The sequence below is a fragment of the Schistocerca serialis genome, chromosome 1 (assembly GCF_023864345.2).
Source record: "Schistocerca serialis cubense isolate TAMUIC-IGC-003099 chromosome 1, iqSchSeri2.2, whole genome shotgun sequence".
Taxonomy (NCBI): domain Eukaryota; kingdom Metazoa; phylum Arthropoda; class Insecta; order Orthoptera; family Acrididae; genus Schistocerca; species Schistocerca serialis.
Window position 1 is genome coordinate 1,204,187,268 of NC_064638.1, and position 27,131 is coordinate 1,204,214,398.

The following is a 27,131-nucleotide window of genomic DNA, read 5'->3' on the forward strand; positions in this document are numbered from 1 at the left end:
TGACTGACTGAGACTGACGACAGTTGAAGAGGGTCATAATGTGTAATAAGCAGACTGAGAGATTGTGGGGCACTCTCACTTCTGATTCGGTGTCATGCTCGTTAATGTTCTTAGGGAAGATGATCTTCATTACGATCTGACTTCATACATCATGATGAAGTGGTGGACAGTAGTTAACAATCTTGTTTGAGTGCTCTGGTGAAGAAATAGCGGTAAGCTTTACCTGCGTTCAAAGGAAGTGGGTACCGATTTAAACGACTGCAGTAAAAGGGTATAGCGACTGAGGGCCGAGGGGAGCGCGTTTTTTCTGCAGCACCTGAGTGGAAACACTTCCAGACTGCCGAGTTCCGCGGTCTGATTATGCTGACACATTGGTTGGTGCCGGTGGGTCGGCACCTGCATCAAGGTAGACTGACTAGCGCCGAGAAGTCGCCGCTACAATGGCCAGCGCATTTTAGGACGGCAATAAAGCAGAGGATGGGCCCTTGTTAGGCAGGAAGCTGACGAGACAACTGTGAGCGTTCTGCGAATTTCCATGGGACAGGTCACTGGCGCCCAGGAGTCCAGACTCTGTTACAAAACATATTTGTGAAGGCACGAGGCTTTTAGCGAGTTTATGGCCATTCTTTGGACACTTCGAAATGGACGCAACAGGCGAGATAACAGCTTTTTTATGGAGGGCAGTGGTTCCATACTGGTCATGTTGTTAGCAAAAGACATGGCATAATCGCATGGGAAATTGGACGCGAAGCTGAATCTTTTTTTTCTTTTCTCCCAATTAACTTTAAAGTCTCTGATTATTCAAATTGGTGTATGCAGAACCAGGAGCAGTCTCCCATCTTCAAATGCGGCGCTCCAGATCATGACTGGCTTGTGCTAAAGTGGAAGAAGTCTAAGATGTAAATGTGCTTTGCTACTGACCTGGCGAGGGAAGTGGAGAGAAAGAGAAGAAGACACTCTTGTACTGGCACTTCGCTAGTAAAGAACTGCAGGTCTCTACTTAAACGGTGAGCCTTCTATCCTTTTCAAGTGTGTCACTTAGAGCCTGTGGCAGTCACTTCTGAACCTTGAGAGGTACTGCATCTAGCATCATGCACACAACGAGTTATGCGCGGGTGTACGTATTTGTCTTGAGTCGGCCGTCAAAACATTTGACATATTCCGTCACGCATAGTCGTGGCACGGAGTCAAACTGGTTTGGCAGACCAGGCAACAGGTCCACCAGTGGGGTTTCAGAGGCTCATGGGCAAGTACCTGGGTTCCAAATTATCCGAACGCGAGACCGCGAACTTGCATTTTTCGAGCACGCTATTACGAGGGCCGTTCAGAAAGTAACCTCCGGTTGATTTAAAAAAATACACCAAGTTAAATAAAAATATTTTAATGTATACATCTTACAACTACATCTTTGCACTATTTTTCTACATAGTCTCCATAGCGATTGAGGCACTTATCGTATCTCTTCACAAGCTTTGAAATTCCTTCTGCATAAAAATCACCCGCTTGTGCCTGGAGCCAGCCTGTGACCGCATCCTTGAGCTCTTCGTCGTCATCAAACCGCTGTGACCCGAGCCATTTCTTCAAATGCATGAAGAGGTGATAATCACTTGGCGCCAGGTCTGGGCTGTAAGGTGGATGGTTGATAACGTCCCACTTGAAGGACTCAAGAAGGGCCGTTGTTCTGCGAGCAGAGTGAGGACGGGCGTTATCGTGCAAAAAAACGATACCGGAAGTCAGCATACCACGGCGTTTGTTCTGTATAGCCCGTCGTAACTTTTTTATTGTTTCACAGTACACGTCTTGATTAATGGTCGTATCACGTTCCATGAATTCAACCAACAACACCCCTTTGGCATCCCAAAACACCGTTGCCATCAGTTTTCTGGCAGAAAAATCTTGCGAGGCTTTTCTTGGTTTGGTAGGCGAATTTGAATGTGCCCACATCTTTGATTGTTCTTTTGTCTCAGGGTTCACGTACTTAATCCAGGTTTCGTCACCAGTCACGATTCTGTTTAACAATGGTTCTCCTTTGTCCTCATAACGTGACAGAAAGTCTAATGCAGAGGCCATTCTTTGAGTTTTGTGGTGGTCGGTAAGAATTTTGGGCACCCATCGTGCACAGAACTTACGGTAACCCAATCTTGCTGTCACTATCTCATACAAGAGAGTCTTAGAAATCTGTGGAAAACCAGTAGACAACTCCGACATTGAGAAACGTCGATTTTCACGAACTTTTGCATCAACTGTCTGAACGAGTTCGTCAGTCACCAATGATGGTCTACCACTCCTCTCTTCATCATGAACGTTTTCTCGTCCACTTTTAAATAAACGTACCCATTCATGGACAACTCCTTCACTCATAACTCTTGGTCCGTACACGGCACAAAGCTCACGATGAATAGCTGCTGCAGAATATCCTTTGGCTGTAAAAAATCTTATGACAGCACGCACTTCACATTTGGCGGGGTTTTCTATTGCATCACACATTTCAAACTGCCACAAAAACTAAACTAGCGCAGGTACGACGTTCACTCGACCACGGCTTGATGCCGACTGACCTGTTGAGTGCGTGAACGCACAGATGGCGTCGCTACTCCCCCCACAACCCGCACTGTGACCAATCGGAGGTTACTTTCTGAACCGCCCTCGTAATAACAGATTGCTGCCGTCCATGACTTAAGTCGCAGAACGCATCGTGGTGTGCCGCCCTGACCAGCAGGAGGGTAGAGTATTCGCTGCTACGGCGTAGGGCTCCAATATATGTTTCTCAGCATCCTGTTCTTTCGAACCATAATTTTCCCTTTGGAATAGTAGAGTATAGATGCGTGATGGTGGCGTAGTTTTTGTGCCATACCCCGGATACACGTGTATGAAGTCAGATAAAGCGATTGACGTTCTGGTTAGTGTCGCGTGTCGATCCCCAGCTGATCGCTTTGTCCACCATAGACTACATATTAGTGAAAGCGTTTGTGAAACGTAAATGTTTGTGTGACGTTTCTTTAATCTTTTTTTTTTTGTCTTGTGATGTTGAAAATGAATAAATCTATTGTTATTTAATCACAATTTCTCCCGGTGTTCTGACAAACATTACCTTTGCCATTTTTATTAAAGTCCAGATTATAAAAGAAAGTAGTAAGTTTACAAGACATCTATCCAGACCATCATACAGGAATTCCAAACTGCATCAGGATCCACTGCAAGTACTATGATAGGCAGAGGTGAGAAAACTTGGATTTCATGGTCGAGCGGCTGCTCATGTGCCACACATCATGCCGGTAAATGCCAAACGCCGCCTCGCTTGGTTTAAGGAGCGTAAACATTGGACAATTGAACAGTGGAAAAACATCGTATGGAGTGAGGAATTATGGTACACAATGTGGCGATCCGACGGCAAGGGGTGCGATTGGCGAATTACCGGTGTATGTTGTCTGCCAGCGTGTGTAGTGCCAAAAGCAAAATTGGGAGGCGGTGGTGTTATGGTGTCGTCGTGTTCTTCATGGAGGGGGCTTGCACCCCTTGTTTTTTGCATGGCACTTCACAGTACAGGCCTACATTGATGTTTTAAGCACCTTCTTGCTTCCCACTGTTGAAGAGCAATTTGAGGATGGAGATTACGTCTTTCAACACGACCGAGTACTTCTAAGTTCTAGGGGACTGATGACCTCAAATGTATAGTCCCATAGTGCTCAGAGCCATTTGAACTTAAATGTTCCTCACACACGAGGGATGGAGGCAGAAGAGGAGGTTAACGATTACGTTAACCAACACGCGGCTAGCAAATTAGATAGGACATACGGAACCAGCAGGGATGAAACGTAAACAAAATTACCATATTTATTATGATAGTTACCACTTTAGGCTAAAATGTTTTGACCATTAAATAACATCTGGGTAAACACGAGCGCAAGTGGGGGCAGAGTCGTTTCTAGGGCAATTTTGATATCAAATTTATATCAAATTAATTAATTCATAAAGTAATTATACTCCCCCCCCCCCCCCCCACACACCAGCACTACCACTACCGCCGCGAGAAGACGTCATGGGTTTTCCCTGGCCGGCACGTGGCTCTCCACCCCCTCCCCTCCCCTCCCCAACCTCCCCTTCTCCTCCCCCTCCACCTGCAGGAATATCGAGTTTAGGTGGGAATTTCAAAAAAAATGGTGGTAATTTCAAAATGTCGGGAATTTCTTTGCCCAAGGCTGTGCTGACGTCCGACACCCGACCGCGCGCGGGAATTAGTGGAAAATTCAAAATGGCGGGTGCGCTTTCCCAGGCTCGAAAGCTGGTCCTTCTGGGTGTAAAGCCCAAGTGCACTGCCTACACAGGGAAATGGTCAGTCTCTGTCCGGCTGCGGGAGAGGAAGGTTAGGTTAGTGTACTTTACTTATTCTGGGTGGGAAAATGAAGTAAAGATCGATTCTAATTACGTAATTAATAATGAAGATCAGTCCTAATTACATGCATAGCGCTACACAAGGAACGCCTACTATCGCTGAGACCTGGTAGTCAGGGGAAGACAGGATTCGGTTACAATTGTGGACAGGGCCATAGTCAGTTACTATTGGTTGCCTTCTATAGTTGCCGGCCGAAGTGGGCGTGCGGTTAAAGGCGCTGCAGTCTGGAACCGCAAGACCGCTACGGTCGCAGGTTCGAATCCTGCCTCGGGCATGGATGTTTGTGATGTCCTTAGGTTAGTTAGGTTTAACTAGTTCTAAGTTCTAGGGGACTAATGACCTTAGCAGTTGAGTCCCATAGTGCTCAGAGCCATTTGAACCAACCTTCTATAGTTATACACATTTATTTCAAAACGGTAATTCCATACTCAACAATAAAGAAAAAAACCACACGTTATTAATGAAGGAATGAACAACTGTGTAAAATAGTAGTGTTTTCAGGGCGTTACAATTTAGCAATCACTATAAAATACAGATACAAAAATTGGTTCAAATGGCTTTGAGCATTATGGAAGTTAACTTCTGAGGTCATCAGTCCCCTAGAACTTAGAACTACTTAAACCTAACTAACCTAAAGACATCACACATATCCATGCCCGAGGCAGGATTCGAACCTGCGACCGTAGCGGTCGCGCGGCTCCAGACTGTAGCGCCTAGAAGCGCTCGGCGACTCCGGCCGGCAAAATACAGATACAACTCATAACGTTTTAAAAACAAGCCACTGTGATCACGGCAGAAGGCGTTATACGCCAAGGATGGCAATAAATTAAGAATGTTTAAGAACTCGCTGCGATTTACAACTTACAAATATTAACGTATTACAGGTAAATAGTCATAAACACAGCAGAAAGCACCAGACGCCAGACATGGCAGTAAATAAGGCTTTAAGGCTTATTGCTAAAAATACCGATACCAAATTAAAATTTTAAGGCAAATAGCCACAATTACGGCTGAAGGCCTTACACCTCAGGAATGGCAATTATATTAAAAAAATTAGAAACATGCCATAAAACAGCAAATACAATAGCAAAGGTTAATTTTAAAGAAACAAGCAACTGATCACCAAACGGGTGAAATAAAATGATGGTAAATCTTCTAAGAGAACCCTTACAGTTAAAATACAGATACAACAGATATGTTTTAAAAACAAGCCAATGTGACCATGGCTGAAGGCCTTACATGACCAGAATAGCAATAAATTAAGAATGTTTAAGAATTCGGTGCAATCTATAACTTACAAATATTAAAATATTACAGGTAAGTAGCCACAAACATAGCAGAAGGCTTCATAATCTTTAATGTAGGAATTACAGGGCATTATAATAAATAATACAATAATAAAAAACAAGGACCAGTCACAGACGGTGCTCCAGGAATCGACCTCTGAGAAAGGTCCAGCAACAAACAGTTTCACGAGCGATGAGATAGGCAGCCAAGAGTTGCATTCACTTCACAAGATGGTAACTCAGGCTAGTGGCAGTCCAACGAATGACAAATGATAACTTGCTGAAAGTACCTGTCGTCCAACAAACCAAATACAACGATGGAACAATACGCAAAAGCCGGAACCGGCGGTATGCACTACATCGCAGAATATAGTGTTTAGAGCACCCATAACGAGAAAGGAATCACTACAACCAGAGTAGGAAAAAAATCACCAACCGGCCTCCAATCAAGAAAGCTGTCGAAAGTACACGCCTTACTCGACAGCAGCGGCAAGGCGAGGTAAAGTACACTGCCGTTACATACATCAACCCGCAGGGCAGGTAACTGGGGCGTTAGCGGCCACCAGGCAGGAAAAATACCGCTGGTTGAACTTAATAAATTATAACAACCTGAAAGCAGTAAACTGTAATAAGAAGTCGAGGAAAGCTAATGAGATCCGCCTTCCCCAAGCACTACACTCGCTGCTCTTCGCCTCGGCGACACTACGAGCAGCAACACGAACCCAAGTCACTGGAGAATCCCGAGATGTCACAATGGTGGAGGTCTCTCTCTACTTGAATTGAAATGCACTCATCTTAAAGCCTGCAGGATCCGGTTTACGACGAAGTCGTTCACCCTGGTGACCACAGCCCTTCCATCCGGCAGTCCATGTGCACCGCCAGCGGTCTCAGCGTCTCCTGGCACTGCGCGGACCTGAGTCCCCAACCGAACTGGCCCACTCACACGACCTTGAAAAACAACAACGTCGCCCCAACGTAAGGGCAACAGTACGCTAACCGTCGCTGCTGCCACTAGCAGACAGGCAACGGTTGCGAAACCGAGTGGCGCCAGTCAGCACAAGAAGAAGACAACCAACCGAAACCACGTCAACTAAACAATACCTTCTGGCCTGCAACACAAGACGGAGACCTACAAACAGCACCAACGCGAGCCGCAGCATGGCTCAATCGCAATACAGCTCAAAAATTGACGATGTCATACAACTAGTGTTATCCTGCTGGGGAAAAGATCCACAACAGCTCTCGAAACTAGTGGCAGACGTACTCAAAATACACTACTGGCCATTAAAATTGTTACACCACGAAGATAACGTGCTACAGACGCGAAATTTAACCGACAGGAAGAAGATGCTGTGATATGCAAATGATTAGCTTTTCGGAGCATTCACACAAGGTTGGCGCCGGTGACGACACCTACAACGCGCTGACATGACGAAAGTTTACAACCGATTTCCCATACACAAACAGCCGTTGACCGCCATTGCCTGGTGAAACGTTGTTGTGATGCCTCGTGTAAGGAGGAGAAATGCGTACCATCACGTTTCCGACTTTGATAAAGGTCGGATTGTAGCCTATCGCGATTGCGGTTTATCGTATTGCGACATTGCTGCTCGCGTCGGTCGAGATCCAATGACTGTTAGCAGAATATGGAATCGGTGGGTTCAGGAGGGTAATACGGAACGCCGTGCTGGATCCCAACGGGCTCGTATCACTAGCAGTCGAGATGACAGGCATCTTATCCGCGTGGCTGTAACGGATCGTGCAGCCACGTCTCGATCCCTGAGTCAACAGATGGGGACGTTTGCAAGACAACAACCATCTGCACGAACACTTCGACGACGTTTGCAGCAGCATGGACTATCAGCTCGGAGACCATGGCTGCGGTTACTCTTGACGCTGCGTCACAGACAGGAGCGCCTGCGATGGTGTACTCAACGACGAACCTGGGTGCACGTGGCAAAACGTCATTTTTTCGGATGAATACGATCGCATCCGTGTTTGGCGACATCGCGGTGAACGCACATTGGAAGTGTGTATTCGTCATCGCCATAATGGCGTATCACCCAGCACGATGGTATGGGGTGCCATTGGTTACACGTCTCGGTCACCTCTTGTTCGCATTGACGGCACTTTGAACAGTGGACGTTGCATTTCAGATGTGTTACGACCCGTGGCTCTGCCCTTCATTCGATCCCTGCGAAACCCTACATTTCAGCAGGATAATGCACGACCGCATGTTGCAGGTCCTGTACGGGCCTTTCTAGATACAGAAAATGTTCGACTGCTGCCCTGGCCAGCACACTCTCCAGATCTCTCCCCAACTGAAAATGTCTGGTCAATGGTGGGCGAGCAACTGGCTCGTCATAATACGCCAGTGACTACTCTTGATGAACTGTGGTATCGTGTTAAAGCTGCATGGGCAGCTGTACCTGTACATGCCATCCAATCTCTGGATCAAGGCCGTTATTACGGCCAGAGGTGGTTGTTGTCAGCACTGATTTCTCAGGATCTATGCACTCAAATTGCATGAAAATGTAATCACGTGTCAGTTCTAGTATAATATATTTGTCCAATGAATACCCGTTTATCATCTGAATTTCTCCTTGGTGTAGCAATTTTAATGGCCAGTAGTGTAAAAAGTGACTCTTCATAGGTTGATACCTTTACCTACAAGTCCGAATACATTTCTCTGCTCTACTTGTGAATTGGCAGGGAAAGGCCGGAATGAATGCTACTGTCTTTGTTTTTCACGGGAAATGTGCTCAACTGACGAGGTGCTAGTACTGGACAGATAGGGGTTTAGTAGGTACGCAGCTGAGGACTGCGTCTATAGCCTCCTACATGCGGAATCGCAGAAGGTGATAATGGACGAACGTAAGGGGAATGCTTTTCAGCAAATAATGGTGGTGAAGCGGGATGGACTGAAGACGCAGTTTACTACTCATAGAGACTATCGCCTGTGCTGGAGCTGTCTCTGTTTCTGAAATGGCCTGTCAATCCACAGCGCAGGAGAGGACTTCACGAGCCCACAGCTATGCCTTTTAAAAAAAAATGGTTCAAATCGCTCTGAGCACTATGGGACGTAACATCTATTGTCATCACTCCCCTAGAACTTAGAACTACTTAAACCTAACTAAGGACATCACACAACACCCAGTCATCACGAGACAGAGAAAATCCCTGACCCCGCCGGGAATCGAACCCGGGAACCCGGGCGCGGGAAGCGAGAACGCTACCACACGACCACGAGCTGCGGACATGCCTTTTCACAGACGCGTGTTTCTCTCACTGATGTTGGAGTTCGCTACCGACGCCTCCCACTGCATTGCTGTATGCCTCACTCAACAACAACCCTGCAGCCCTGATGCTCGAAATTCAAATAAATGGTGCTGTCTTTATTTCTCGACAACTTAGCGCTATTCCAACGTCCCCGAGGAGTCGCCTTGCTATAGCTGCTGAGTAACTTGTACACTGATACATAGTAAGAAGGGACAGGTCAACAAACCATCACTGAGGCGTAGAAAGGCCAATCCGCGGTACCACAGCTGAGGGAAAATGTTTCACTGTTCTATTACACATTGAAACTGTAGTGAAAAAACCAGCACTTGTAAACAATGGGTCATAATGCAACAAATAATTGCAATAACACAACTACCACACAAACCAACCCCAAAAAGATCGCACTAGGAGAGAGGGACGGCAGCTGCACGTGTGTTCACACCGATGTGTGGCCACGGACTAACCAATTTAGAACCAGTCTTACCTCATGCCTCCCTCTCCTCACCGTAAGCACGGATAAGGCCTGCCGGCCGGACTGGCCGTGCGGTTCTAGGCGCCACAGTCTGGAACCGAGCGACCGCTACGGTCGCAGGTTCGAATCCTGCCTCCGGCATGGATGTGTGTGTTGTCCTTAGGTTAGTTAGGTTTAATTAGTTCTAAGTTCTAGGCGACTGATGACCTCAGAAGTTAAATCGCATATTGCTCAGAGCCATTTGAACCATTTGATAAGGCCTGTTCTATCCTGTCACTGATAGTGCTCAAAGAGATCCGTCTGCCAGCAGTGATATATTGTTTTCAGTCTACGGAAATCAGTCACAGGCGGACAAAAGACTGAAGACCAGCACACTTTCTGATTACAGTGCAGATCAGTTGGTGATGTGAACTTGCTGACACCGTAAAAACTCTATTACGAACCAAATACAGAACATGCGTGTCAACGTCGGTACGGCAACTGACAGTGGCATCAAAGTTACAATGCACATTGAAAATGTATAGTGAGGGACGAAGGTGGGAATCGTTCAAATAGATTGGGAGAAGCTGTGCGGCAAACTGACGTGTATATCGAAGGCAGCTGACGGCTATGTACGACACGTTCTGTCTCGGCATTCCGCGCTTTGCCAGCAGCATTGTTAGTGCCGCGATTGCTCACAGTCCCTGGTGTTGCTGCGATGAAATTAGCAGCACCAGAGGCATCAGAGGACGTGTTTCTAAAGCAACAATGTGTCATGAACACACATTTTCTGCTGTGGTAGACCTTGTTGTAAGGGACTGGTCTTGTAGAGAGAGAGTTAGAAAAGCAAGTTTTTTTTTTTTTTTAATTATACCACATTTCCTCTATTTTTCTCACCTCGTACAGAAATTCTGTGTCACTACCCTTCTCCTACTCCTCATTCTCCCCCTCCTTCTCCTCGTCCTCCTGATCCTCACATGATGGCAAATACCACCTTCATGGTTCCCGTATCTGTGGTGGTAGCGAATGGGATGCAGGGCTGTCCTGTGGTGTTTCAGTTAAATAATAAATATGAAATTAGGTCTGTGGATCGCACACACACACACACAAACACACACACACACACACACACACACACACACACACACAATAAACAAATACCTGTTCATAACGAGTCAAACAATGGTCATTTTTACAGTGAACCTCACATGTATTGATCGGCACTCGTAACTGCAAAGAGACTGGTTTGATGCAGCTCTCCATGCTACTCTATCCTGTGCAAACTGCTTCATCTCCCAGTACGTACTGCAGCCTACATCCTTCTGCATCTGCTTAGTGGATTCATCTCTTGGTTTCCCTCTACGATTTTTTCCCTCCACGCTGCCCTCCAGTACTAAATTGGTGATCCCTTGATGCCTCAGAACATGTCCTACCAACCGATCCATTCTTCTAGTCAAGTTGTGCCACAAACTCCTCCCCAATTCTATTCAATACCTCCTCATTAGTTATGTGATCTACCCATCTAATCTTCAGCATTCTTCTGTAGCACCACATTTCGAAAGCTTCTATTCTCTTCTTGTCCAAACTAATTATCGTCCATGTCTCACTTCCATACATCGCTACACTCCATACAAATACTTTCAGAAACGACTTCCTGACACTTAAATCTATACTCGATGTTAACAAATTTCTCTTCTTCATAAACGCTTTCCTTGCCATTGCCAGTCTACATTTTATATCCTTACTTCGACTATCATTAGTTATTTTGCTCCCCAATAACAAAACTCCATTATTACATCTAAGCTTTAAAAAACAACGGGTACTCAGAATCAGGAGATATCGCTTGAGTGAAACACGAAAGGAGAAAGATTTATACCAAGTACAGTACAAAGGCAGGAACTTAATACAGGACATCGAATGGTCAACGTAAATGAAAGTAACTCGGATCCTTACCAGATATGATGGATGGAGTACATCGAAAAAGTTCAAAGAAGGGCAGCACACTAGTAAGCATAACACGATGGGTAAGGTTATCGATATCCATAACAAATTTATAGAATAGCTCCTGCTGGCCGCTGTGGCCGAGACGTTGTAGGCGCTTCAGTCTGGAACTGCGCTGCCCGTACGGTCGCAGGTTCGAATCCTGCCACGGGCATGGATGTGTGTGATGGTTTTAGGTTAGTTAGGTTTAAGTACTTCTAAGTCTAGGGGACAGATGTTAAGTCCCATAGTGCTTAGAGCCATTTGAACATAGAATAGTTCCAGCAGCGATGTAATTTCTTCACTCTTTCACGGTGGTGTTCTCAACGTTAAGTATCGCCTCCAGCCACAAGTGAACCAACGTAACCGTTAGATTCCTTAAGGATATAAGCTCATCCGAAATTTTTGCGAAGATCCCAACAGTGTTCCGGAAGGATAGGCTGAACACGGCTGGCGATGGCGAGTTTGTTGCTGTTAGAAGTAGTTTATCTTGTCGTGAAATTGAAGTAGATACTTCCTGTGAGTTAGTATGGGCAGAGATCATTGTTGGCAACCGGAATAAAATAATAATTGGATTCTTTTACCAACCTCCTAATTCAGATGACACAGTTGCTGAAAGGTTCAAAGAAAACTTGAGTTTCGTTTCAAACACGTCCCCGAGTCATACCTTTACAGTTGGTGGTGACTTTAACTTACCCTCGATAAGTTGGCGAAAATATATGTTTAATTCCGGAGGTAAGCATAAAATATCATCCGAAATTATGCTAAACGCATTCTCTGAAAATTATTTAGAGCAGTTAGTTCATGAGCCTACGCGAATAGTAAACGGTTGTGAAAACACACTTGACCTCTTAGCTACAAATAATCCTGAGTTAATAACGAGCATCAAAACGGATACAGGGATTAGTGAACACAGGGTTGCTATAGCGAGATTGAATACTGTAATCCCCAAATCCTCCAAAAATAAGCGAAAAATATAGCTATTCAAAGAAGCAGATAAAATATCACCTGACGCCTTCCTGAGAGACAATCTCCACTCCTTCCAAATTAATAATGTAAGCGTAGGCCAGATGTGGCTTGAATTCAAAGAAATAATATCGGTAGCAAATGAGAGATTTATACAAAATAAATTAACAAACGACGGGGCTGATCCTCCTTGGTACACAAAACGGGTCAGAATACTGTTGCAGAAACAGCGAAACACACATGCCAAATTTAAACATATCGGTAATCGCCAGTATTGGCGATCTTTTATAGAAGCTCGAAATTTAGCATGGACTTCGATGCGAGATTCTTATACAAGTTTCCACAATGAAACTTTGTCTCGAAACTTGGTAGAAAATCCAAAAATATTCTGGTCGTATGTAAAGTGTGCTAGTGACAAGACACAATCAATGACTTCTCTCCGCGATAGCAATGGAGATACTGTCGAATACAGTGGCAGAGCACGCACTGAGCGAGACCGGCCCACGTAATAAAATTCCCCGACACGGAAGTTCTGGCTGTAGAGAAGCACTATCACACATACTTGGTTCAAATGGCTCTGAGCACTATGGGACTTATCTTCTGAGGTCATCAGTCCCCTAGAACTTAGAACTACTTAAACCTAACTAACCTAAGGACATCACACACATCCATGCCCGAGGCAGGATTCGAAGCTGCGACCGTAGCGGTCGCGCGGCCCCACACTGTAGCGCCTAGAACCGCTCGGCCACTCTGGCCATGACACACGCTTGTTCAGAGAAGCCGTAGAAATACAAAAACACGCGAACGGTTTCAAAAAGAAAGAGGAAAGCCTTATGGTAAACGGATCAAGGCTTCCGGTATTGCAGCGAACGACCGTCGCAGGTAGCAAGAGAAGAACCGCACCGGAAATGACCGCAGAGAAGCCCTCGGACGTTGGCGCGACAGGTACATATAGTCTGCGGCCGCGAGCTCGGCTCCAGTTCACCACAGGCAATGGAGGGTTAAGCTTTGACAATGCTATCCACTCGTGCTGGTGAAATCATTAGATGAAAGTCGGCCGAAGAACCCGAGACAGAAGCCAATAGGCAGTTTATTGACACATAGTCAACATGGGTTTAGAAAACATTGTTCTTGTGAAACACAACTAGCTTTTTATTCACATAAAGTGATGAGCAGTTTTGACAAGGGATTTCAGATCAGTTCCGTATTTCTGGATTTCTGGAAAGCTTTTGACACTGTACCACACAAACGGCTTGTAGTGAAATTGCGTCTTTAAGGAATATCGTCTCAGTTATGTGATTGGATTTGTCACTTCCTGTCAGAGAGGTCACAGTTCGTAGTAACTGGCGGAAAGTGATCGAGCAAAACGGAAGTGGTTTCTGGCGTTCCCCAAGGTAGTATTATAGGCCCTTTGCTGTTCCTTATCTATATATACGATTTGGGACACAATCTGAGCAGCCGTCTTAGGTTATTATCGACTAATAAAGTCATTAGAAGATCAAAACAAATTGCAGAACGATTTAGAAAAGATAGCTGAATGGTGAGAAAATTGACAGTTGACCCTAAATAACAAAAAGTGTGAGGTCATCCGCGTGAATGTTAAAAGGAATCCATTAAAATTCTGTTACATGATAAATCAGTCAAATCTAAAGGCCGTAAATTCAACTAAATACCTAGGAATTACAGTTACGAACAACTTAATTTGGAAGAAACACATAGAAAATGTTGTGGGGAAGGTTAACCAAACACTGGGTTTTATTGGCAGGACTCTTAGAAAATGTAACAGACCTACTAAGGAGACTACCTACACTACTCTTGTCCGTCCTGTTTTAGAATACCTAGGAATTACAGTTACGAACAACTTAATTTGGAAGAAACACATAGAAAATGTTGTGGGGAAGGTTAACCAAACACTGGGTTTTATTGGCAGGACTCTTAGAAAATGTAACAGACCTACTAAGGAGACTACCTACACTACTCTTGTCCGTCCTGTTTTAGAATACTGCTGCGCGGTGTGGTATCCTTACCAGATAGGATTGACGAAGTACATCGAAAAAGTTCAAAGAAGGGTAGCACATTATTATCGCGAAATAGGAGAGAGAGTGTCCCTGAAATGATAGAAGATTTTGGATGGACATGATTAGAACAAAGGCGTTTTTCGTTGCGGAGGAACCTTCTCACGAAATTCCAATCACCAACTTTCTCCTCCGAATGTGAAAATATTTTGTTGACACCGACCTACATAGGGAGAAACGATCACCATGATAAAATAAAGAAACTCAGAGCTCGTGCGAAAAGATATATGTGTTCGTTCTTTCCGCGCGCTTTACCAGATTGGAATAACGGGGAATTCTAATTTCTCCGCCAGGCACTTAAATGTGATTTGCAGAATATCCATGAAGATGTAGATGTAGATGCAGATGCAGGACGGCAAAGTCCCGTGAGCTGCCGCCCGCGCCAGCGTCTTTTACGCGTGGACGAAGTCACGGGTAAAGGCTAGTCGCCCATAAAAATGTACAAAACAAAGATGTCTCTGCCACCAGTTACAGACTAGTGAAGCACGTGTACAGTCTCAGAACTATATTTCGCGGGAAGTGGCGAAAAAAATACGTGTACGGGAGAGCGGTTACGTGTGCGTGGCACTGGCTTTTTTTAATATCCGTTGAACGAAACTACGCACACAACTGTCACAATTTAGAAAAATTTTAGCATAGAGTGTCTATTAATGTGTTGTTGTCAATCATTCTAATTTCTCCGACAGCAGACAAAAGTCCGGTCTTATCCGAGATAGTCCCTGCCCGCAATGGACAGCCTCGGATGTGGTCAATGCGAAGACAAATCCGGAGAAAGCCAGACTTGTGACAACTCTAAACCAGTAGGCAATCTTTATCGTCACCCCGGAAACGGCAGACTCTTTAGTTCCATGTTCTTCATTCATTGACAAAATTTTGTGATCTGAAAACTATTACAGAATGAAAACTAATTTACTGTAATCTTGTATGATTTTAGAAAATACGTCTTCTCCGAGATCCGTCAGTATTCCTAGTCTATAAAATGACCTGTCTGCTGAAATATGATCCCCATAAAACAAACTTTGCCCATCTCGTGTCCCTAGTATGGACGTCGCTTCTTTTAAAAGCAGAAACAGAGGCGACAGCAAGTGTCGATCTGCAGACACCGTCGGCATGTTGTGTAGCTTTCTATAGTGTTACTGAAGCACGGGCTGCCCGAGTCTGTCGTCTTTCGTCCCATTTTGATAGGAGAACGACCACACGTGATTTCTAAAATGAAAATACGCTTATACATATCCTGTCTATCGAAAACTCACATAGGCATAGTAACTAGCGTGTCGCTGAAAAATTCTTCACACACAGCGAATATGACTGTTTCAAAATGGCTCTGAGGACTATGGGACTTAACTTCTGAGGTCATCAGCCCCCTTGAACTTGGAACTACTTAAATCTAACCAACCTAGGGACATCACACACACCCATGCCCTAGGTAGGATTCGAACCTGCGACCGTAGCGGTCGCGCGGTTCCAGACTGAAGCGCCTAGAACCGCTAGGCCACACCGGCCGGCACGACTGTTTCCTAATAATACATAGTTCTTTTGTTGTAGTAAGATGGGTTACCCTACGCGCCACAATAGGACTTCTATTGAATATGTACAACCACGTAACAGATTATTTTTAGAAAATCGGCCCACTTGCATTGTGGCTATAATGTCCCATTGCGCCGTGCGGTTAAAGGCGCTGCAGTCTGGAACCGCAAGTCCCCTACGGTCGCAGGTTCGAATCCTGCCTCGGGCATGGATGTTTGTGATGTCCTTAGGTTAGTTAGGTTTAACTAGTTCTCAGTTCTAGGGGACTAATGACCTCAGCAGTTGAGTCCCATAGTGCTCAGAGCCATTTGAACCATTGTCCCATTGCTCGATATATTAACGCCACGTATCGTCACGTTATTGTATCATACTATATTAAATTCATGTAGATCGATAATGTTGACCTTTAAAAACATTTGCACACGCGACTTCGCTTTCTACCCTATTTACTGTCAATTTACAGATCGTTTTTGGTAAAATAATTTACAAATCTTCTTAACGACCCTGAAAGATTCTCTTCTTTTTAGTCTTCCATAAAGTGAGAGACCGTTTCGTATTCTCCTTCACTATCTTCTCGAGCTGTTTTCCGCCCCCGGTAGCTGCGTGGTCAGCGGGCAGAATGTCAATGCTAAAGGCCGGGGTTCAATTCCCGGCTGGGTCGGAGATTTTCTCCGCTCAGGGACTGGGTGTTGTGTTTTAATAATCATGATCATTTCATCCCCAATCCCCATCGACGCGCAAGTCACCGAAGTGGCGTCAAATCGAAAGACTTGCATCCGGCGAACGAACATCTCGAGCTATTACTGATGATTATATATCTTCAGAACAGTCTTCATTATCACTTACCTCCTCATTTTAGCGTCCATTGACGTTACCACCATTGGAGGTTGTAAAGAAGCATCGAACGACAGTCCATTATTTGCATCTTCATTTGGAAAGTTGTCTCCCATATCTGGAACGAAACTGAAACATACAAATAAGAACGCAAAGAAAAGCCCATACGCTTCCATTTGCATGTGAAATAGCCGGAAAACAATGATTTTAGCCAGTCATGCCTTTACTAGCTCTCGCTATTTTACATTCAACAGTGTCAATTTGACCGTCTTTCCATTCAAATCCTGGCAGTGCCACACTGTAGCTCGTGGGTAGCCGTTAAGACGAGGTTACGTTTGTACTTTGCGCTTAGGCCTAAAATCGCAGCAGTGTGGCATAGCGAGTGACGAACAGTCTGTGTGCACGAGAGTAGTCAGGTCGTAACTGCATACTTTCACAATAGGACCCACATTCTCAAGCTAGGTCGTTTGTGGAACCCGACCTTTATTACATATAAAACATGAAGCCAAGTGGATTATGTTTTGATGAGAGCGCTAATTACGAATAATTTACAGATGTGCCTGAATTTGTATTGATGGGTAGGTAACAGCTGAGAACTCACCCTCAACTCGTTTTCTTCTTCTTCCTGCATAATTTTTATGGGCATAGATTCAATAGATCCCCATAGATGGGAAGCCGTAGTAGTCTAAACTCTTGGAAGGCGACTGTCGGTTCGGCCCACTCTGAGAGGAAAAGAAGGGAATACACATGCTGTTATATCTGAAATACGTAAACTGTCTGAGTTTTTTAATGTTCAGACTGATTTTGCCGAACAAACAGAAAATGAACAAAATACGAAAGCTGCGGTTGATTGTAAGGGTGATAGTTATACTACAAGAAGATTCATCAGAGTATGCAACTTTTTCCGATGTAGTAACGTTTTCCACAAGTTATAAAGCAATTAAACAGACGGCACGTCTTCTCGGAGCCAACGGCCTTGCCGCAGTGGTAACACCGGTTCCCGTCAGATCACCGAAGTTAAGCGCTGTCGAGCTGGGCTAGTACTTGGATGGGTGACCATCCGGTCTGCCGAGCGCTGTTGGCAAGCGGGGTGCACTCTCAGCCCTTGTGAGGCAAACTGAGGAGCTACTTGACTGAGAAGTAGCGGCTCCGGTCTCGGAAACTGAGATATGGCCAGGACAATGGTGTGCTGACCACATGAACCTCCACATCCACATCCATTGACACGCCGGCCGGTTGGTACCGTTGGGCCTCCATGTTCGGGTGGAGGAGTAGTCTTCTCAGTTCAGTCATATCGTCTCCAAGCCAAACTGAATTAAAAAGCATAGGAAGTCCTATCGGCCCATAGACCCCGTCTTCAAGAAAAAGAGAAGTCGAAAACATGTTACAGGCTTCTGATGTTACTGCATCTTGTACAAGTGGAACACAAAGCAAAAGTAAAATGTATTCGAACGATATTGCTGAGTGCCCAAGCAACTTTGACAGAGATTATTGGATTATGAAAGGAAGTAGCGAAGTTCCGCATACGAACAGTAGTTTTTTTGTTTTCAATGAAAGTATATGAGAAGGAAAATAAGCCAAGATTCTGTAGAAAGTCGTTTTTCACATACAAACATAAACTAACGAATAAAACTTACATGAGAGATTGATTGTGCCATTCATAAAGCTAAGTGCGACTGTTCTGTTTTGTTTGTAAAGTGGCAGATTCTGACAGCTCGCCATGGTTTGCGAAAGACGGATTAGATGACTGGAAGTATGCAAATATTTTGCTGAAGAGACATGAAGAAAGCGGTTCGCACAGAAACGCGATAATTTCCCTGTTAGTTCTAAAAAACAAGGACGCACGTGTCGATTCAAGCCAAACTGAGAGCGAACACAAAAATATTGGCGAACACTCTTAGAACGAATTGTTGCAGTTATAAGTCTTTTAGCTGAGCAAGGTCTAACATTTCGAGGTAGTGATGAAATTGTTGGTTCACACTACAGTGGAAATTATTTGGGGTTATTAGAATTACTATCCAAATTTGATGTGTTTCTGGCCCAACATATACGAATTCATGCAATAACGGAAAGGGTCATGCATCATATTTGTCAACGGCAACGTGCGAGGAATTCATTCGGGGTGTACCCGTGGTCTAGGGGTAGCGTCTTTGATTCATAATTAAACGTCTTCGGTCCCGAGTTCGATCCCCGCCACTGACTAAATTTTGATAAATAATCAGAATTGGCGGCCGAAGACTTCCGGCATAAGAAGTCAGCCTCATTCTGCCAACGGCCTTGTCAAAGATGGCGGAGGAGCGGATAGAGGTTCAGGGCACTCTCTTGTCCTAAGGGTGGGAAATTGCCCCTAAAGGCGGAAGAATCAGCAATGATCAACGACATGAGGATGCAGAAGAAGGCAATGGAAACCACTGCATTAAAGACACGTAACGTGTATCTACAGGACATGTGGCCTGTAATTGAAGAAGTGTCATGATGATCTCTCCATTGGCAAAAGATTCCGGAATAGTCCCCCATTCGGATCTCCGGGAGGGGACTGCCAAGGGGGAGGTTACCATGAGAAAAAGGTTGAATAATCAACGAAAGGATAACGTTCTACGAGTCGGGGCGTGGAATGTCAGAAGCTTGAACGTGGTAGGGAAACTAGAAAATCTGAAACGGGAAATGCAAAGGCTCAGTCTAGATATAGCAGGGGACAGTGAAGTGAAGTGGAAGGAAGACAAGGATTTCTGGTCAGATGAGTATCGGGTAATATCAACAGCAGCAGAAAATGGTATAACAGGTGTAGGATTCGTTATGAATAGGAAGGTAGGGCAGAGGGTGTGTTACTGTGAACAGTTCAGTGACTGGGTTGTTCTAATCAGAATCGACAGCAGACCAACACCGACAACGACAGTTCAGGTATACATGCCGACGTCGCAAGCTGAAGATGAACAGATAGAGAAAGTGTATGAGGATATTGAAAGGGTAATGCAGCATGTAAAGGGGGACGAAAATCTAATAGTCATGGGCGACTGGAATGCAGTTGTAGGGGAAGGAGTAGAAGAAAAGGTTACAGGAGAATATGGGCTTGGGACAAGGAATGAAAGAGGAGAAAGACTAATTGAGTTCTGTAGCAAGTTTCAGCTAGTAATAGCGAATACCCTGTTCAAGAATCACAAGAGGAGGAGGTATACTTGGAAAAGGCCGGGAGATACGGGAAGGTTTCAATTAGATTACATCACGGTCAGACAGAGATTCCGAAATCAGATACTGGATTGTAAGGCGTACCCAGGAGCAGATATAGACTCAGATCACAATATAGTAGTGATGAAGAGTAGGCTGAAGTTCAAGACATTAGTCTGGAAGAATCAATACGCAAAGAAGTGGGACACGGAAGTACTAAGGAATGAAGAGATACGTTTGAAGTTCTCTAACGCTATAGATACAGCAATAAGGAATAGCGCAGTAGGCAGTACAGTTGAAGAGGAATGGACATCTCTAAAAAGGGCCATCACAGAAGTTGGGAAGGAAAACATAGGTACAAAGAAGGTAGCTGCGAAGAAACCATGGGTAACAGAAGAAATACTTCAGTTGATTGATGAAACGAGGAAGTACAAACAAGTTCCGAGAAAATCAGGAATACAGAAATACAAGTCGCTGAGGAATGAAATAAATAGGAAGTGCAGGGAAGCTAAGACGAAATGGCTGCAGGAAAAATGTGAAGACATCGAAAAAGATATGATTTTCGGAAGGACAGACTCAGCATTCAGGAAAGTCAAAACAACCTTTGGCGACATTAAAAGCAACGGTGGTAACATTAAGAGTGCAACGGGAATTCCACTGTTAAATGCAGAGGAGAGAGCAGATAGGTGGAAAGAATACATTGAAAGCCTCTATGAGGGTGAAGATTTGTCTGATGTGATAGAAGAAGAAACAGGAGCCGATTTAGAAGAGATAGGGGATCCAGTATTAGAATCATAATTTAAAAGAGCTTTGGAGGACTTACGGTCAAATAAGGCAGAAGGGATAGATAACATTCCATCAGAATTTCTAAAATCATTAGGGGAAGGGGTAACAAAACGACTATTCACGTTGGTGTGTAGAATATATGAGTCTGGCGACATACCATCTGACTTTCGGAAAAGCATCATCCACACAATTCCGAAGACGGCAAGAGCTGACAAGTGCGAGAATTATCGCACAATCAGCTTAACAGCTCATGCATCGAAGCTGCTTACAAGAATAATATACAGAAAAATGGAAAAGGAAATTGAGAATGCGCTAGGTGACGATCAGTTTGGCTTTAGGAAAAGTAAAGGGACGAAGAGGCAATTCTGACGTTACGGCTAATAATGGAAGCAAGGCTAAAGAAAAATCAGGACACTTTCATAGGATTTGTCGACCTGGAAAAAGCGTTCGACAATATAAAATGGTGCAAGCTGTTCGAGATTCTGAAAAAAGTAGGGGTAAGCTATAGGGAGAGACGGGTCATATACAATATGTACAACAACCAAGAGGGAATAATAAGAGTGGACGATCAAGAACGAAGTGCTCGTATTAAGAAGGGTGTAAGACAAGGCTGTAGCCTTTCACCCCTACTCTTCAATCTGTACATCGAGGAAGCAATGATGGAAATAAAAGAAAGGTTCAGGAGTGGAATTAAAATACAAGGTGAAAGGATATCAATGATACGATTCGCTGATGACATTGCTATCCTGAGTGAAAACGAAGAAGAATTAAATGATCTGCTGAACGGAATGAACAGTCTAATGAGTACACAGTATGGTTTGAGAGTAAATCGGAGAAAGACGAAGGTAATGAGAAGTAGTAGAAATGAGAACAGCGAGAAACTTAACATCAGGATTAATGGTCACGAAGTCAATGAAGTTAAGGAATTCTGCTACCTAGGCAATAAAATAACCAATGACGGACGGAGCAAGGAGGACATCAAAAGCAGACTCACTATGGCAGAAAAGGCATTTCTGGCCAAGAGACGTCTACTAATATCAAATACCGGCCTTAATTTGAGGAAGAAATTTCTGAGGATGTACGTCTGGAGTACAGCATTGTATGGTAGTGAAACATGGACTGTGGGAAAACCGGGACAGAAGAGAATCGAAGCATTTGAGATGTGGTGCTATAGACGAATGTTGAAAATTAGGTGGACTGATAAGGTAAGGAATGAGGGGGTTCTACGCAGAATCGGAGAGGAAAGGAATATGTGGAAAACACTGATAAGGAGAAGGGACAGGATGATAGGACATCTGCTAAGACATGATGGAATGACTTCCATGGTACTAGAGGGAGCTGTAGAGGGCAAAAACTGTAGAGGAAGACAGAGATTGGAATACGTCAAGCAAATAATTGAGGACGTAGGTTGCAAGTGCTACTCTGAGACGAAGAGGTTAGCACAGGAAAGGAATTCGTGGCGGGCCGCATCAAACCAGTCAGTAGACTGATGACAAAAAAAAAATTGCATCAGCCATACCGGATCATATTATTTGCCAAATTAAGAAATTCAAATACTATCCAGTGTCATTGGATTCTACTCCTGATATATCTCACGTGGATCAACTTGTTCTGATAGTGTTCTATGTCCTACCATCCGGACCAGTGGAAAGATTTGTGAAGTTTTTGGATATGGAGGGTAGTACTGCTGAAGAACTCTATCAAAGCTTACTTTTTTTTTAAACACAGAATGCCATTATATCAGAGATTGCCATGGGCAAAGCTATGACAATGCCAGTAAAATAAGTGTCAGGTGCATCGGCTTAGCAGCACGAATTAAAAATATAAATAAGTACGCTGAATATGTTCCCTGTTTCTCACATTCCCTAAATTTAGTCGCCAAGTGTGGTGCAGAATGTTGTACAGAAGCATTCATTTTCTTTGATTTCCTTGAAAGTCCCTGTACAATTTTTTCCGTTTCTACCTATCGATGAAGTCTTATTTTGAAAGCACTGAAAAATGATAGTACTGGGAAAAAAATGGAAATGATCGTATGGCCTCAGCTGCCGGGAGTTCCCAGGCGAAAGTACGGTTGCCAAGTGCATGTCTTATTGAGTGCGACGCTACATTGGGCGACTTGCGTGTCCACAACGGTGATGAAACGATGATGAGGACCGCACAACACCCAGTCCCTGAGGGGAGAAAATCTCCCACCCCAGCCGGAAATCGAACCCGGGCCTCCTTGCGTGGCATGCCAACACGCTGACTGTTCAGCTATTGGGGCGGACGTGATAGTACTAAAATTCCGATTTTGGAAAGGTTATCGGGCACCAGGTGGTCGGCCAGAGCTGATGCTAAAGAGGCACTTTTGTTTAGTTTTCTTATGATCAAACAGGTTTTGAATGACAAATCGACTAATATGCATGAAAAGGTATAGTGTCGCAATCAGGCTTACAGACTGGTTGGAAACTAGAAATAATGTGTCGCATGGAATACAATCTTAGAATGCTTTCAAGCGACTAGCGTTTCGCTGCAGCTGTCTAATCAAGATCTGAGCACCGGATATGCACTTTATAGGTCCTTGTAAGTAGGCTGTTTAGGTTTTTATATTGGTAACGCCACGTAGCGCTCTGTATGAAAATTACTGGCTGTGCTGTGTGCAGTCTTTGGTTGGTTTGCATTGTTGTTGACCATTGTAGTATTGGGCAGTTGGCTGTTAACAGCGCGTAGCATTGCGCAGTTGGAGGTGAGCTGCCAGCAGTGGTGGATGTGGGGAGAGAAATGGCGGAGTTTTGAAATTTGTAAGACTGGATGTCATGAACTGCTATGTATATTATGACTTTTCAACACTATTAAGGTAAATACATCGTTTGTTCTCTATCAAAATCTTTCATTTGCTAACTATGCCTATCAGTAGTAGTTTGAATCTTTTATTTAGCTGGCAGTAGTGGCCCTCGCTGAATTGCAGTAGTTCGAGTAACGAAGATTTTTGTGAGGTAAGTGATTTGAGAAAGGTATAGGTTAATGTTAGTCAGGGCCATTCTTTGTAGCGATTACTGAAAGTCAGATTGCATTGCGCTAAAAATATTGTGTGTCAATTTAAGCACTGAGGGGACGTTTCATATGGCGACCCTGCCAGGACACCTCACTGGAATCTTCTGATTTTTTCTTGTAGTTTGTGCAATTAGTGCAGCCTTTGTTTATTGCTAGCATGTAATTGTAGAGAGAATTTCCTTTGTAGTTGTAGTTTCTCATTCTTGTATAGTAAAACAGTTGTGGCATCCATGTAGATTTGCACCAAGTATTTCACAGCTGTGCTTGCAATTAACGAGATATAATTTTCAGTGCTATGTTAATGTGTTTTCTTATTTTGCTCTTCAAATTGTGCTTTTCTGTGTTATCGTGTGAAATATTTGTCAATAATGGCGTATGAAAAACGTAACACTAGGCTCCAAAGTAAACTGAGAAATAATGGTGACGACGAGCGTAGCTTATCAGCACCATTGTGTAATGAATTAACAGATATTCAAAGTAGTAATTTGGTAACTGTGCATAGGGAAATGGAGCAGGCGGCAAATAATAGCGTAGACAGTGAAACAATTAGAGAACAGGGAAGCATTATCGATTGATCGATCGGCAATAGCTCGCCTCGGGAATCCGAAATGGCAGGACACAACCTCACAAATACTGTAGATTCAGGTTTTGGGTCCTCACCGTTTTCTCAAATATGTCAAGACACATTTTCTGCTTGTCAAAATGTGAATGTTGCCGGTGTGAATTCACTGCCGAAAAGCACTGAGGAACATGCTTCAGACACCAGTGCATTGTTCTTACAATTAATACAACAAATGGGACAAGCACAGCAAAAGCTTCAAAAGTTAGACACAATGGAACAAAATCTTCAAAAGTTAGACACAATGGAACAAAATCAGAGACAAACACAGCAAAAGCTTCAAAAGCTAGACACAATGGAACAAAATCTTCGGAAGTTAGACACCACACTTGAACAAACACGTGAAGATTTAACTACTGAGTTACATAACATTGAATCGAAATGTCAAAAAGTCTGCAATGACGTAAAAACACAAATTTGTGAGCATTTTCAACCTATTTTTTCGCTGCATGAAAATGCATTACAAAATCACGAAGCAGCCATAAAAGAACTGCAAACTATTTTTCATGAAAATCATGAGACCTTGCAAGCTAAAATTGACTCAGTTGCATCTACCGATTCCGTTACGCAACTTGCAAAAACTCAGGAAAACTTAAAGGACACAGTAGATACTCTGAAAATTGGTTCAGAAAGACACATGGAGGAAATTAGTTCACTATCAGAGAAAGTAGTCGAACTTTCGGATCAGCTAAATAATTTATCTATGAAGGTAGATGATAATCTGAATGACACAAAACCGGTAGTCTTTAATGACACAGAAGAGTGCGAACAAATTAGGAAATTCAAACAAAATCAGAATCAAATTAATATGCAACACCAAAGAGAAATCCGGCAAGTACAAGATCAGCTGAAACAGGTAATACAAAAATTACATATTTCAGAGGACACTCACGCTCCAACATGGGAAGAGGGACTGAGAAATACAGAACAACCACAAAATAATAACACAGGGCATTTCGGAAATTATGAAAGAAATTGGTAAGGTGCACCGAATTTTGAGATGGAACTGCCGACACGACGTAACAATGACCGATATGCTACTCGCCGACACGATGATTTTGACTATAAGCTGTTTATTACTACACGTAAATTCAAAACATTTAAGAAATCTGGCACCGACATTCATCCACAAGCGTGGCTCCATCAATTCTCCCATTGTTTTCCTCCCAACTGGTCATTGGAGAACAGGTTAGAATTTATGTGTGGCTACTTAGAGAATGAACCAGCTGAAAGAATGCGATCGGTCATTCACGATTGTCACAGTGAAGGAGAATTTTATCATGCCTTCCTCTCAGCATATTGGTCTCAAGCTACACAAGACCGAGTAAAACATACCATCATAATGATGAAACATTTCGATCAATCTGAATTTTCCAGTCTTTCAAATATTTTGAAGACATGTTGCACAAGAATCAGTACCTGTCAAACCCATACAGCTCCTCAGGACTCATCCGCATTTGCTTAATCAAATTACCTGAACATTTATGACATATTATTTTGGCAGGACGTTGCAAAGACGACATTGAAGCTTTTCAGGGACTCTTACAAGAATTAGAAATTGACACTGACAATCGCGGGATGCGAAAACAGGTGCACAACAATTACAGGTCACATCCGTCACAATTCCGTGATGAAAGAAATAATAACTGGACACGACAAGGCTATTCTCACAACACAAATCGTGACCAAAACAGACACCACCCGTATGAGAACCGTCGGCAGAGTAGTAACAATTACAGGGATAGATCACCTCTCCACGGTAGTGACTATCACAGAGACTATCAGAGAAACAGACAATATGGAAACCAAAATAATTAATATCAAGGGAGACAGAATAACTTTCGACGCAATGGTCCAGCGTGCAGTTACGATTCAGGGAGAAATTCTCCACCACGTGATCGACAAGAAAGAAACTATGGAATCTACCGACATGACGACAGACGATATGATCGTAACGACAGACCTGAATTGCATCAGAACTGGCGGGATTCAAACAGGGCAGGGCCCTCTCGACAAGGTGAATTTGTAGAAGTTAGGTCTCCAAATCCCAATAACGACGCGCGCCATCAAAGAGACAATAGGCAATGACTCATACCGCTGGCAGCCACAAAACGTACTTATGAAACTGACGACGCAGCTGCCGTAGCTAGTAATTACGTAAAAATGGAAGACATTAGGGACATCTTACTCCAGGAGCATGACGTAAAACATAGGAACATTGCATATCCTGTGATTCACATTACAGTAAATGACGTAAAATTTACGGCAGTACTTGACTCTGGCAGCCCCATTTCAGTAATTAGTGAAACAGCCTTTAGCAAATGCAACAAATCGAACGATTGTCCCACACTTCCGTTACGTAAGATTAAATTACAAGGTGCAATCTTTGGAAAAAGTGTAGATGTACGCCAACAAACCAACTTAGAATTCTTTTGTGAAAGCCACAGCTTCTCTATGAACTTTCTTATTGTTCCATTATTATCGACGGTAATTATATTGGGAGTAGACTTTTTGAATGAATGCAAAGCAATCTTAAACTTTCACGATGGTGAAATAAGTTTAGAGAAGGAAGGTAAGTCAATAGCTTTGAAATTTGAAGATTGGCTCTCAAACCATAACGAAGAAATTAATCGGCTTTACCTCCTGTTAGACAACAGATCGGAATTTTCGACGGAACTTGACACTAACAATCACTCTGCAAGTACTGACAGGGATGATATCGACGGCGCATTTGATA

The 27,131-nt window shown here is 43.7% G+C and overlaps 1 pseudogene; it reads left to right on the forward strand.

Annotated features, from left to right (window-relative positions):
* The first annotated feature begins 17,757 nt into the window (after positions 1–17,757).
* On the forward strand, positions 17,758–17,875 carry LOC126426697 (5S ribosomal RNA; annotated as a pseudogene).
* Positions 17,876–27,131: the final 9,256 nt, after the last annotated feature.